Source organism: Macaca fascicularis, chromosome 4, assembly GCF_037993035.2.
Source record: "Macaca fascicularis isolate 582-1 chromosome 4, T2T-MFA8v1.1".
Lineage (NCBI taxonomy): Eukaryota > Metazoa > Chordata > Mammalia > Primates > Cercopithecidae > Macaca > Macaca fascicularis.
In genome coordinates, this window is record NC_088378.1 from 123,940,325 (window position 1) to 123,955,804 (window position 15,480).

The 15,480-nt window shown below is 40.2% G+C and overlaps 1 protein-coding gene across 1 annotated transcript in view; it reads right to left on the reverse strand.

Annotated features, from left to right (window-relative positions):
• LOC102133539 (putative adhesion G protein-coupled receptor F2P) overlaps positions 1-6,845 on the reverse strand; it is a 39,435-nt gene extending 32,590 nt beyond the window's left edge. The window contains exon 1 of the mRNA XM_005552784.5: positions 6,723-6,845. The gene's annotated coding sequence lies outside the window, so the exon portion shown is untranslated. The remainder of the gene's footprint in view (positions 1-6,722) is intronic.
• Between the last annotated feature and the right edge of the window lie 8,635 nt (positions 6,846-15,480).

The window sequence follows — 15,480 nt, forward strand, 5'->3', positions numbered from 1 at the left end:
CAGGAAAATCCTATGGAGAATACTGGCTATTTGTTCCTTGGAGCTTTCCCGATATACCAGGTGTCAGTGCTGCTGTAGAGCACCTCTTCCACCTGCTCTCCCCCTTACACTGCCGAAAAGGAGATACAGATCAAAATGCCTCTACCTCAAACCTTATCCTGGTAAAGAATGAAGTAGTGTCAGATACTGAGAGAAAGGAGTCAAGAAGTCACCTTCTGTGTATCAGAGTATTTAAGCACAAGGAAGATGAAAGGAGATGCATCCCAACAATGCAAACACATTATAGAGAAACGTTTTGAAGAAAAACAAAGCAGAGCTTGTGTCAAAGAACCCAACATAAAAGTTAATATCACACACATATGCACATACACATACACGTTTGCAAGGAAATTCTTCACAGTTAAAGATACAGAACAAGATAATATGAGCGTGTTTTTTATTACACCTGAGTTCAAAGAAGAAAAGATAAAATAACAGATCAAGATAACTCTTGAAAAATCAAAATACCATCATGAAATTCATAAATAGGAGCTTGAAGCAAAGAGACATCAATAGAAGCAAAGTATCAATATAAAGTGAAGATTTGAGGTAATCCAGCAGAAATATTTTAATGACAGAATCAGATTTCATTTTAGAAAGATTATTTTGCCAACAGTGCAGTAGGTAAGTCAGAAGGCAGAGGCCAGAACCGGGACGTCAGCAAAGAAGCCATTCCTTAGTCCAGGTGAAGAGTAACAAGGACCTAAACCGAGGCAATGGCAGGGAGATGGATACAAAGAAGAAAAATGATGGGACCCATCAATGCCCAAAAGAGCAAGAGGGAGGAGTGAAGAGCAGAGGTTTTTATTAACTTTGGAGAAAAAGACAATAGTTTAGTGGCGGAAACGCATATATGAAAAGGGTAGCAAAAAGAGATGACATTAATGTTTTTAGAGTAAACTGTTCTGAGGCCATTAGGAGATGAAATAGAGAAAGAGGAGCAAGTCTGGAAACAAAGAGAAATAAGGGAATTCAGCTGAAATTTAGGTAGTATTTAGCCTGAAATGTTTGTTTTGAGATTGATGTATTTTCATTATGCAAATTTTTTCCTGAAGCACTTCTACTATTGTTCAGCTTTCAATAAGCTACATCTTGTTTTTTCTGTAAAAGCCATGTTGCTATCACAACTGTAGGACATGTTAAGCCATGATGCCTCCTACTTCTGCAAAAGCACCCCAGCACTATGTCACTCACATGAGTGAGGACTCGGGAATGAGAAAGCCCAACATAAATATGTAATAGTTCTAAAAATACGTGCAAATTTGTAAATATTTGTACATATAATGGTTGCATGTATAACAGCTGTTCCGGAGAGCTTATAATAGTTCATCTCAAAAGAATGATTCCTGACCTACAGATGTCTCTAAAAACTTTGCATCTGAATGTTTACGTAGTATAAACTATCATAACTGTGTTCATTGATGAGTAATAACTATTTCCTTTTTGACAAAATGAGGATATTGAGTGAGAAATTTTAGGTCGCATCTCTACTCTGATCGCATGGCTGGAGAGGGATTAAAAATGTGGACCTCTTGCCTCAATGGCTTAAATAATTACACTAAAATACGCATACTCACCCAACCAGTGATCTTTTAAAATTATTTTACAAGTTGGAGTTTCAGATTATTTGTGAACTTTAGCTCCAGCCCATGTTTGGGTTTCTCTCTCTCTCTCTCTCTCTCTCTCTCTCTCAGTAGATATAGATATAGGAGCACTATGAATAATTATTTGTGATTAATTACTTCATAAATGAAGAGATAAAAATGTCCCCAAATGGATGTTCAAAAGTAAAAAGCAATATGAAAATAAGGGGCTATCTAACCCCTAAAACCAAAAGATATTTCCATCCTCTCCAGTTCTCCATATTGGAGCCACATTTCCTCCTTTGGTTCCTTACTTTTTACATTCTTTCTAGTATTACATCTCTTTTCTCTGTATTTGCTTTACTTCTTGTTCGACTGCATCCTTTCAAACTTTTTAAATGAACATCTGTGGTTGAGAACTCTCTTCATCCTGGTATATCTGAAAATACTGTATTTTACTCTCATTCTGGATAGCTAAACAAATGAGTACATGGTCAAGGTATCAGTGTTTCTATTCAAAGGGTGACTTGTTTACAATTTGGTTCTTGAGCAGGAAGAGAGTTTTGCACCAAAGAAGTTTTGAAATGGTTTTTCCAGCATGAGATCCCAGAAGGACAGCAGAGAAGGAGAACTGAGACACAGAGGCTCAGGGAAAAGAGAGCATTTCAGAGGCACAGGCAGCATTTTGGAGGAAGACATGGCTATCTGAATAACCCAACTAAGAATCCTTACTTAAACTCTAAACTTATGACAAGTACACACAGATGATGATTGTGTCTAGCAGCCATGAAACTAGTGAGGCATGAATGCAAATGTTTTTGTTTTTGTTTTATTTATTCTTTTTTTTTTTTTTTTTTTTGCATTATAACCCATGCAAGGTAACACACTGACTTTCAGTTTAAACTAGGTCTCTTCTGATCAATTCAGAATTTCTTCCTTCTTTTCCTCTTCCTTTCTCTCCTGGGATAATATTCTGGTGTCAGGAGAAAGACATCCATGGATGAAGCCTCCACAGCGGTAGCTTCTGCCAAGATGTACAATCATTGCTGGCCTTTGGGCATCAGTACTCAGCCCTGCTTTGCCCACACTGAAATAGCCATGTCCCACTCTCCTCTCTGGTAACCAGGTCCACATAGATCACACGGATTCTTTGTTTTCTCAGTGGCCAAAGACTATCTGCCTGGGTCAGGTCTGGTCTTCACCACTTCTCAGGGATATGGGAAACTGCCTGTCCCTCATTCTGTGCTCTTCCTTCTCTCTCTTTTTGCTCTGATTGCTTCAGAACTCATAGAACCTTTTTGTCTCCCAAAGCCCAGTTCTTGCTACAGGAAGCCCAGTTCTCTTTTCAGAACCAGCTGAGAACATGTCACGACTTAGGCATTTGGCATCAGCATTATGCTTCTCTTGTCTTCCCTTAGCAGTTCCACCTCACCAAAGCACATGATTCACAGCCCTCAGGAAATGGCTCTGGGCCATTGTGTGTGTGTGTGTGTGTGTGTGTCTCATTGTTATAGAAGAATGGGCCAATGAAGAGGTATCTTTTCTGAACATTTTTTAAAGTTCTGAGCTCTCTACCTCAAAGGGTTATTATAGGCTGTTGTGATACGCAACCAAAGAAGAAATTGCTAAGTACCCAGAACTCAATTCCCACGTAGGCTTTCTTCTTGTACAAACACCTGGCTTAAGAGGTGTTCCAAATACTGTAAAAATATAGGTATTTGGGGCAAGGAAGAAGAGTTTTCCTCCTGGTATGGGAAAGGGAAGAGGTTATATAAACTCCCTAGGTATCAGTTCCTGTACCACCAAATGCCTGTAGAAGTGAGAAGATATTCATGGATGACTCAGCATGTGAAGAGAACTGAACTTTGAGATCAAGGGCATTAAAGACCATCATAAAATGTCTCCATGCCCACGCTTGCACAGAAGGGATAGTGCCACTCTCTTCCAACTGCAATGATGACTTGAGATTGCTTTAGACTCTCCAAATTCTTACCAGATCCTTAGTAGGAAATAGCCTCTCCAAACACAAAGCCAAGATAGCATTTCCTGCAAAAAATATTTGTAGGAAATCAAAGGGCGGTAGGGAGGACTCGTCCTATTAACTGATTTATAACTGATTTAGAATCTTTGAGGAAATGTGATATTTTAAAAGCCAGATGTATTATGAGATAAAATTTATACCTGCTACAACTAGAACATTATGCCAAGCACAGTATTTGCTAATACACATCATCTAATGCAGAGCAACTTTTGCAAGTTCCTACTCTAATATGGAGAGGATTTTTGTTTTTGTTATCAAACATGTTTAATTTGTATTTTGCGGTATAAAAGTTTCAAATTAACAAAGACCAATTCTCTGTTATTCCATTCTTTTGAAATAGACATAATTTGAAAAAATGGCGGTCATAATACGCAATGGCTTTGTCTTATCAACAGCTGGATACTCTCAAATTCAGCAGTTCAGGACTCACTTTGCATTTCTGTTAGAGGAATACACTGGACTCCTATTATCATTACACTTATTTTCCGAACTAGCCCCTCAGCCCACCCATGCCTGTCTGGAAACTGCTTAGCCTGTCCATGTTTCCTGTTTGTGCAGCCAGCTGAATGGTGGACCTGGCCAGAGCTGACTGCATTAGGGGATGGCAGCTGATGAACCCATCCATCCTCACCCCAGGAATTTTGAAATTTGGACAAGAAGAAAGAGATGGGACTCACTCTCTTTGTCGAGAGAAGCTGAAAATCCCAGCAATCCATAGCAGTAATTTCCACCTTCGATTGCCCATTGGGATTCCCAGAGGAGCTTTTAAAATATGCTCATGCCTGGGCCCCACTTCAGAACCATTGAAATCAGAATTTCTGGGGCTGAGACTCAGACACTAATATGTTGCCCCAAACTTTTCATCTCGAATAATTTAATTACAACTGAAAAATGGAAAGAATAGAACAATGAACACTTACATTTCCCTTCACCTAGATTGTGCTGTTAACATTAGGATAAACAGTCTTTTAAATTCCACAGATGATATTAATATATAAAACTGAGAAAAAAAAAATCTCTAGGTGATATTAATATGTGATTGAGAACACCCCAACTGTAGAAAGAAGGACAGAGCAAAAGGAAGCAGATGCACCAAGAGGGGCAAAGATCATAAAGAGAGTCCTGAGGCCACTCAGACCCCTGTGTCTCACACCCTGGGTTCTATGAGATCTCTGAGGATTACTAAAATAGAATCACCTTTGGGGCTTTAGCTAACGAGTTGTTCATTGCAGTCAAAATATTCAGGAATAATAGGCAGAAACAGTAGGTTCTATAGTGTCATCCCTAAATAAAAATAAAATCAGGAGTTTTACTGGCCTGGGAGATGGCTCTTATGTTAAAAGAAATATATAAAAATAACAAACTCAGAAGCCATCAATTCCCAAGATAATGAGACTGATAGACCGTGTGCTAAACTATGGTTTTTTGGAAGTAGCCACTGTCTCCTGAGATAGACTGTTGCCCACTATTGAATTAAGTCAAATCTCACACACACACACCAGCAGTACCAAGTGGGGAAGGTGGCTGTGGGCCTGGTCTGCCCATATCACTGACCCATATCACTGACATGGGTTAGAATTACCAGAACATGCTGATGATAAAGAAGACTGATTTTCAGTTGGTTCTATTATCTTTTAGACATACTTAAAAATATTATCCTCTATAGGAACTGCACCCTGTTAATGCTTGAACCCAGGGCACATGACTTCGACTGACAAACCCTGTGCTCTCCTCCCATGTCCAATTTTAGAAAGAGCAACCAGTTACCAGGCCTGGTAACTGAATCCCCTGATCTCATTATCTGTGAAGAAGAGGTCTGATTTCTGTTTACACATTTCTATTCATTTTTCAAAAAAGACAATGATGTTGTAACTCTATATTATGCAAATATTGTTAGAACAGGATTGTGGCTACATTATTTTAGGATACTATCGCTAAGGACACAAAGTACAAGTCTTACAGTCTTTTAAGGCTAACCACTTGCCCGGAAATATATTTGAAATTATGTATTTGAACTACGAATAAGTGGATTTTTCGAAACTATAAGTCTATGAATGAATTTTGAAAGAGGAAATGTAATAAACCAAAATGTGAGAAAAATTCAAGCCTCACTTTCATCTGTCAGTTTGCTTTAAGAGGCAAAAACACATTTTGTCAAATTTCAAAGGATAAACATTTTTAAGCAAAACTAAACTTTTAAAATTCACATTCAACAAATACTGACAAAGAATCAGAAAAAACGAATGAAACATCAATTATACTATTTTAAAGAATAGTATAAAAAACAACGGAACTGTAGTTACATCCCCACAATACGAAGAATGACACAATGAAGACAAGCTTAAGAACCAAGAGAAATCTCCCGAAAGTCTACCTTCCTCTTGAGAAGGTCTCATCTGAGAAGAATGTGTAAGGCCAAGAGTTTTCATTGCCATAGGTTAGTCGTTGGTGCAAGATTTTTTGAGAAGGTATAAAAATATTCCTCAGTTTCAAGAAGGATTTGAGGCTAGTGATATCTTCATAATAAGCCAAAATTGTAGATAAAACATTACAAGGTCTGATGAGGGAAAATAATCATAAAAATGTTCATTAACTTCTGTATTTACACCTAGTAACTTGGAGATGATCAGAAAAAAAATGTTATTTAGAGGTTCCCATTTCCTATATTCTGATCTTTGGATAAAATTAGTGGGGCACAGAATAACAGAGAAGAATAAATGAAAACAAAACTATTTTTATACAGACTTGTGCTCTTATTATATAAAGTGCCTCAAAGTTAACAAATTCCTTCTTATTCACTGTACATGTTCCCTTATTCACTGTATACATTCACTTATTCACTACATATGTTATTAATTAAACCCCGAATTACCAAAGCCTCATACATACAGAATCATGAGTGGCTGGTCATCTCTGAAATTCCTCTCCAAAGAAAGTCATTGGAAGAAGGAGGACCTGGGACTACTCACTGTGGCTGGCCAAAGACAAAGTCACCGGCAAATTTGCCCCACTCCCTGGCAGCTGGAGATATGGACATTACTGGCTCTCCTCTGTCATACCTTGCTACAAATCAGCAGGCTGGGCTCTTGTACGAATGAGAGTCAAGTTAGCCTCGAATGGCAGCTCCCCAGGCTGGGCCCTGCGTTCCCACAGGCAGTCAGCCCCATGGGCAGGAGTGCTGCAGCCTGACAGACAAGTCCTGCATGGGAGTAGCTCCTGCAGTGGGAGGGGCACTGCACTGGAGAATGGATGAGTCACACTGGGTGACAGACACGGACTCTCACAAAAAGCAAAGGCTCCTGTCTTGGGCAAGGGATTCAAGACTGTGGTGGTAGCACAGGACATATGATACATGGCTGTAGCTCCTTTGTTCTTACAAATCAGCCTGAGCCTAAAGATGAAATTTGGAAACCACGAGTGCCTCTGCTTGGGGCTCTGGTACTGGCTGGCTGGCTTTCTGGTCACTAGGATTATGGTGGTATAGTTCCCTAATCATTCCTATCAGTCCCCAGTTGCAAGCAAACGGTAGTATTGCAATTTCTCACCTCCTTGTGATCAGTGGGGCATGCAAGTAATTCTGCATGGTGCCGGCAATTCAGAATAATAGTTACTCCATCAGACTGGGTTCCTGAGTGACCATGATAAGAAGAGGTCCCTGCTAACACATGATGATCATAAGAAAGGATTACTTCTGGCCGGGCGCAGTGGCTCACGCCTGTAATCCCAGCACTTTGGGAGGCCAAGGCGGGTGGATCACGAGGTCAGGAGATTGAGACCATCCTAGCTAACATGGTGAAATCCCGTCTCTACTAAATATATATATACATATACATATATATATATACACATATATATATATATACATATATATATATATGTATATATATATATATATATATAAAATTAGTCAGGCATGGTGGCAGGCGCCTGTAGTCCCAGCTACTCTGGAGGCTGAAGCAGGAGTATGGTGTGAACCTGGGAGGCGGGGCTTGTGGTGAGCCAGGATCCCACCACTGCACTCCAACCTGGGTGACAGAGCAAGACTTGGTCACAAAAAAAAAAAAAAAGAAAAAGAAAAAAAGAAAGGATTACTTCTTACTATTCTTAATCCCTGAGATTTGGGAGCTATTTGTCACCTCAGCATAACCTACCCTACACTGACTGACACAAGGACAAAGACTCTCAAAAAGCAACATGATCAGTGACATATCTTTTTTTAAATTTGAAACACTCAAAAATTCTTGGTTTTTTTGTATTTATGAACTTCTTAGCTTCCCCAATCCCATGTTTGAAAAGCTATATTTATCTAGAGCATGGCATTTTTCAAAATCCTCATGAAGTTCTCTTAATATACTGAAAGGCACCCCTTAATTTTAATCTCAGCATTCCCCCTTCCTCATTTTGTTTCCTTGGTTAGTCTTAATCTTCTAGGAAGTGACCAGGGAAGGATGGGAAAGTTCCCAGCTGCTGTGAGTACTGTGTTGCTATTTTTCTCTAGTTCTAAGTTTGTGAATCCCCTTGAGGACTGAATACTCCTCTTAAAATTCACTCAAGTCTGCTCCTCAGATGGGAAAATTCCATCTTTTAAAAAATATAGGTTGGCCACAGAGCCTGACACCTGTAATCCCAGTACTTTGGGAGGCTGAGGCAGGAATGCTTGAGGCCAGGAGTTCAAGACTAGCCTGAACAACATAATGATACCTTGTCTCTACTTAAAAAAAAAAAAAAAAAAATTAGCTGGGCATGGTGGTACACACCTGTAGCCCTGGCCACTCAGGAGGTTGACATGGTGACATGGGAGGATCACTTGAGCCCAGGAGATTGAGGCTACAGTGAGTGGAGATTGTGCCACTGGACTCCAGCCAGGGTGACAGGGTAAGACCCTGTCTCAAAAAAAAAAAAAATTTTATATATATATATATATATATATATATATGCTTTATTTTTTTGAGTAGTTTTAGGTTTACAGCAAAATTGAGGCAAAAGTACAGAGATTTCCCAAATATCCCTACCCCCCCCATACACACAACCTCCTCCACTGTCAACATCTCACAGTAGGTGATGCATTTGTTACAACTGGTGAGTCTACACTAGCACATCCTCACCAGCTGCATTGTCATTATGTATATACAAAATGCCCAGTGTTCCATGCATCTGTGGATATATCAATTCATATAAAATATGACCCCTAACCTCCCAGAGTTCACACCTCTTGTTGGAAGAAGAAAACACATAAATATGAAAAACATACAAGATCTTCTCTACTAATAGCTGAGGCAGTCACTCCCAACAAGGGAGGAGTTGACGGAGGCTGGGCTGGTCAGGAACCACTTCATGGAGAACACAGGGACAGACCAGGCCTTGAAGGATATGTCTTATTTACACTGATGAGCAAAGTTTTGGCAGCAGGAGAGACTGTTTAATGGTTAATGGTTCACTTGTTCAGTAAACGTTTATTGAGCATCTACCAGAGATCAGGAATGTAAAAAATGGAAGTGTTCTTGAAGATCGTCCAAGCCCAGCCCTGCACAGCATAAATGAGGAAGCCAACCCAGCTATTATTTCCAGAGCTGGGACTCCCAACTTTTGAAAAGGCAGGTGCTTGTACTGGCCTAAACCAAATGAAGCAGGACTCCCAGCCATGGCTCCAGCCTCATCCCCAGTCACTCTCTGACTCATACATCATCCACTGGTGATGCTCTACTGATGGTTTCATCACATTTTTTCAAGCCTGCAAGCCTTCATGCCTGCTGTGTGTGCCCTGTGCCTAAGCGACATCCTTCCCACCTCTGTTCCCTGGCTGACTCCTTGTACTCAGTCAGATTCAACCTAACTCTCTTCTTGAGTAGGTCTCCTCCAAAGCCCTAGGTGAAACTGAGTACCCATTCTTTTGCATACATCTGCCTTATCGCTGATTTCATAATGCTGGAATCCAAATCCTCCCCTCTGCAATCATCTCCATGAAGGTTGTGGCCTGCCTTGTCCTGCTGATCTTGCTCCAGCCATACAAACTGGCTCACATTGCTTTTCCTCTCCACTGGGCTTTGCTGTAGCCTGAAAGTCCTCCGCCCCTCTCCACCCATAGCTTCATCTGGCTGACTCATTCTCGTCCTCAAGTGCCTCTTCCCCTGTTAGCCCTTCCTGACCATCTACTCTGGCCTAGCTTCTCCTTTTGTGCCACCATGAGACGTGGTGCACAAGACTGGCACCACCTCATCGTCTAGGTTCTGGTTCAAATGTCATCTCCTCAGGGAAGCATTCTCTGAGGTGGCAATCATTATTTACCTACCCCAGTCCACAATGCCTTCTTCCTTGCCCAAAACTCAGATTTGATGCCCCATGATTATTTTGAATGAACTGTGGTAATATAGTTCTTCTTCATTGGTCACGAAACTACATGTAGGGAGGGCACAATTTCTGGTTGATGAATTTTAGGGGGAAGTCTGCTAGGGGGTGTGAAAGCTTCTAGAAAGAACCTTTCCCTGATAATTAAGACAGGAACACTAGGGAGAAAAAATGTTATCTGGTCCCCATTCTCCCACCCCTTTTTCCCTTCTGGCTTTGGAAATTGAGAGGATGTAGTATCTGCAGCTATGGCAGTCATTCTGCAGCCATGAGGAAAATGTCAATGTGTTGTGAATGGGGAAACAGAGAGATGGAAAACCTCTTGAACTTTGATGACATGACTGAATTACTAAATCCATACTGGGATTGATAACCTCTGGGCTTTTAAAATAAATAATTAGTGTCTTGAGGGCTTAGGCCACTGTTAGACTTTCTGTTACTGCGGCCAAAATAGCTTAATTTGGCCAGGCACAGCGGCTCACGCCTGTAATCACAGCACTTTGGGAGGCCGAGGTGGGTGGATCACCAGAGGTCAGGAGATCTGACATGGCAAAACCTTGTCTCTACAAAAAATACAAAAATTTGCTGGGCTCGCTGGTACACTCCTGTAATCCCAGCTACTCAGGAGGCTGAGGCATGAGAGTTGCTTGAGATCGCGCCACTGCACTGCAGACTGGGCAAGAAGAGCGAAACTCTGTGTCAAAGAAAAAAATATATAGCTTAATTTATACTCTTAACATTCAATCTAAAGTAATACCCAGTCATTCTCTATAACATTTCACTGTTTTCCTCAGTCTATCACTAGTCAAAAGTATCATGCTTAGTGGTGTGCTATTGGTCAATTGACCTATCTCACTAAAAGGTAAGGACCACGGAGGTAGGGACTTGGTAATTTTGTCACTGCAAATAGCACTAGGTGCTATTTCTGGCACCTAGAACAATGCCTGGCACTCAGTAGGAATCCAATAAATACATGTTACGTAAGTTATTGGATGAAAGAATACTTCTGGTGTCAATTCTTTCTTGTCTGTTTTTTAAATCAGACTGTGGGCTCTTCAACATCAGATAATTCATTTTGTATTTTTATTTCCTCAAAACCCAATAGACTGCTTGGCATATAGCAGGTAATTATTAAATGTTCTGTGAATGAATACACATGTTCCCTATCCTTTCTTCAATAGTCACCCAGGACATAACTCATGATCATTCAGTATTGGACATCTATCGGAAAAGGTGATTGATAAAGGAATTCTGAACTGTTGTTTCATGAGTATTAAGCTTACAAGAGAAATTTATGATACGATCTTAATTTGGCAAAACATCTTAGACTAGCCATGTGGACCAAAATTCCAGATTAAACTCTTCCGATAATGAAGAGCTGATCTCCACAGGAAGCAGTTTTTCTAGTCCCATTGCAATTGTGTTTTTCCCTAAGTGGGCCAAAATATGCCTGTTATTGACAGCTATTGTCAACTTTACAGCTCTCTCTCAACTTTATTCATCTTCTTTAAAACCCAAACCTGAAACAAATGCCCTCTCCATGTCTGTACACAAGCAGCTGTACTTGGCAGGTATAAAATTACAGAACAAAGCCATCTACCATACCTCATTCACCGTAAGGTGCCATTGATTATGATATGCCCATTGTTTTATGAACCATAAAGAAAACAATGGTGGCAATTAAACTATGAAACAATGCGAGGAAACCAACAATACTAGGAAACTATGGAACAGTGCTAGAATGCATCCCAAATTCTGAGGTTAAAACATGTGCATCTTGTGCATATTAGAATAAAATATAACATGCTAGTTTCACTTTAAAATAATAAATACAAAATTCCACACAGCTGGTCAACCCTGATATGATTCACTGGCAGGCTCGTTTATCCATGATCATGGATGACTAATTACATTCATTGACTTTCCTCAAACGGTTGCTGCAACTCTTCCCCAGCCTCACCTAATATTTTACAGAGAAAATCAAAGCCACCAGATGAGGATTCTATCTTCTTCTCACCCCTAAACCCACGTTCCATCTGCATGCACTCCAGCCTTCTCGTCCTTCTTTCCTGTCATGTGAGAGGGAGTCTCTGTCGTCCTGTCAAAATTAGTCCCTTCAGAGGAGCTCTGTCCCTATCTCCTCAAACGTTCTTAAGGATTGCATTTCTTTAGATTTTCTTCCTGTTTCCTGCACCATCAATCTCTCCCTCTACTACGGATAATGCTATTGATGTTCAAATATGCTGAAGTATCTTCCTTCCTCAGACAAAAGAAAGCAAAACAAAATTCTCCCTCAATTTTTTGTCCTCTCACTGACTATGCCTCAAGTCTCTCTTCCTGGCTAGACCTCCTGAAAACTGCACAAACTGTCTCCACTTCTAACCTTCCTGTTCTCATGCTCTTCATGCCATTGAAACCAACTGTATAAAGGTCACCACTGTTCACCATCTTAACAATTCTATAATTAACTTTGCTCTCATCTTGTTTGACATCTCAGCAGCACTCAATTCAGTTAACCATTTCTCTCTTTTTTGAAATACTTCCTTTTTTAATTTTTATTTTTTAAATTGTGGTTTAAAAAATAATGCAAAATTTACCCTCTTAATTATTTTTAAGTATACAGTTCAGTAGCATTAAGTATATTCACGTTGTTGTGTAACAGGTCTCTAGAACTTTTTCAGGCAATACTGAACAACTCCCCACTACCTCCTCCTCCCAGCCTCTGGCAACTACCTTTCTACTTTCTGTTTCTGTGAATCTGACTACTTTAAATAACTCATATTTGTGGAATCACACAGTATTTATCCTTTTGTGACCGGCTCATTTCACTTAGCATAAAGTCCTCAATACTAATTGATATTGTGACTTATGACAGGATTCCCTTCTTTTTATGGCTGAATAACATTCCACTTTATGTATCTATCACCCTTTCCTTATCTACTTATCCATCAATAGACATTTTGGTTGCTGAAACACCACTCTTCTTAAATTTGTATGTACCTCACTTTACTATTTCCTGTCTGATCTCTTCTCTACCAGACTTCTAAGTGTTAGAGCTTCCCAGACCTTCTCCTCATCCCTCCTCCCTTCCACACCCCATTCCTCCCTCCTTTCCTCTCCCTCTTTCCTTAGAGGAGCTCACCCACTTCCATAGCCTAGATCTCCAAGCCACACTTCTCCTCTAAGCTCCACATCCACATGTCAGCAAGTCCTGTGATTTCTGCCTCAAAATATACCTCACATCTGTCCATTTCTTTGTACAGTCATGAGCCACAAAACAATGTTTTGGTCAACGGACCACATATATACTGGTGGTACCATAAGATTATAACACCTTATTTTTATTGTACCTTTTCTATGTTTGGATTTGTTTAGATATACAAATAGTTATCATCGTGCTACAGTTGCCTACAGCATTCAGTACAGTAGCATGTCGTACAGGTTTGTAGCCTAGGATCATAGGCTACATCACACAACCTGAGTGTGTAGTAGGCTATACCATCCAGGTTTGTGTAAATATACTCTGTGATGTTTGCATGATGACAAAATCACCTAATGACACATTTCTCAGAAAGTATCCTCATTGTTAAGTGACACATAACTACATCTCCATCCAGTCCCGACCATCTTCCTCTCTGGCCTGTACTAACACAAACACTTCCTAATTGTTCTCTCTGCTTTCACCGTTGCCCCCTTTCAATCTGTTTTTCAGAAATCTTGTAAATATATATTCAATCACATGGCATCCCAGATTAGAAACTATTCTAATTACACTTAGGATAAGATCTGTATGCCTCATGTGGCCTGCAAGGCCCACCTGATGCAGGATCTGCCTGCCTCTTCACCTTCCTCTTGGGCCTTTTCTATCTCTGTCCATGCTCATCCAAATATAAGGGCTTCCGTTCAGCTCCTGAAACTTACCAAATGCCTTTCTACCTCAGGGCCTATGTATAGCCTGTTTATTCTGCCTGGGATCACTGTGCATATATCCATCTCCCCAGCCCCTCACCTTACTGCTTTATTCTACACACACACACACACACACACACTCCACATCCTTTGTGGGACTGTCTATTTCTCCTCTCTAGGGTGCAATAAAAATTAACACGAGGAAAGAGAGGCTTGGGAAAGTACCGATCTTGCCTCGTGTAATGCTGAGACTGAGGGCTTCCTTCAATGCTGTGTCGTATGCGCCACCTGCCTCACCCTAGTCCAGCCTTGCTTCTCTCTCGGGTCTTAGCTTCAGTACCTCCCACGGAGGCCTTCACTGCCCATTCTCTCTAAGAGGTCTCCCCATCCTTCCAACCCACTGACTCCATAATCCTAAATTACTGTGCCCTGTTTGATTCCTTTAATTCATGTATCTCTATAATTATTTACACAGTTGACTCTTGAGCAACATGGGGGTTAGGGGTGCCAGCCCCCTCATGCAGTCAAAAATTTGTATATAACTTTTGACTCTCTCCAAAACTTAACTACTTATAGCCTACTATAAACCAGAAGCCTTACCAATAACATAAGTCAATTAACACATATTTTGTATGTTGTATATATTATATACTGTATTCTTAGAATAAAGTAAGCTAGAAAAAAGAAAATGTTATTAAGAAAATTAAAAGAAAGAGAAAATATATTTCCATTCACTAAGTGGAAGTGGATCATCATAAAGGTCTTCATCTTTGTTGTCTTCACACTGAGTAGGCTGAGGAGGAGGAAGAGGAGGGGTTGGCTTTGCTATCTCAGGGGTGGCAGAGGAGAAGAAAACCCAAGTATAAATGGGCCTGCACAGTTCAAACTTGTATTTTTCATGGCTCAATATTTTGGGATTGTCTCTTAAGCCCCCCTCTCCCAGGAAAATAAGAGCCGTACACACACAATAAGTGTTTGGTTTTGAATGAATTTAATAGTTACAATTCCTTTAACCATCCATCCAACCGTGAGTGAACATGGCTTCAAACTCTCATCAATCTTCTGTTCATCTTCTTCTGCCTTCTGAATGGAGGAGGGGAGAAGGGAGGAAGGAAAAGTGCCACCACAGGACTCATATGGAAAATAAGACTTCTGTGGGTTTCTTTAATTTCCAAGGGTAAAGAATAATGCAAGGTCTACTAGACCCAAGATTCTTGAAGGGATCCAGAGAAATTTTAACATTTAATCCAATATTCAAGATGTAAAGGTAATTTGATATGACATACATAATGTTGCTCTTCATATATAAGAATAACATTTCACTTTTAACATGTCAACTGCCCAGAAGACCACTAGAAAAATCCATTGATCAAGCAAAGTTAAGGCTGTTAGATGTATTGTACATTGTAAGAGATACCACTACCTGGGCAGTCTTAGTAAGTTTCAGAAGTGGGAAGTCGAGGGAGGATATTCACAGGGTTTTCAAGTCTTAAAAACTAGGAAACTGGTTGGAATTGGGCAGAGTTCATGACATAATGGCTTGGATCAGTGTGAACTGCATGG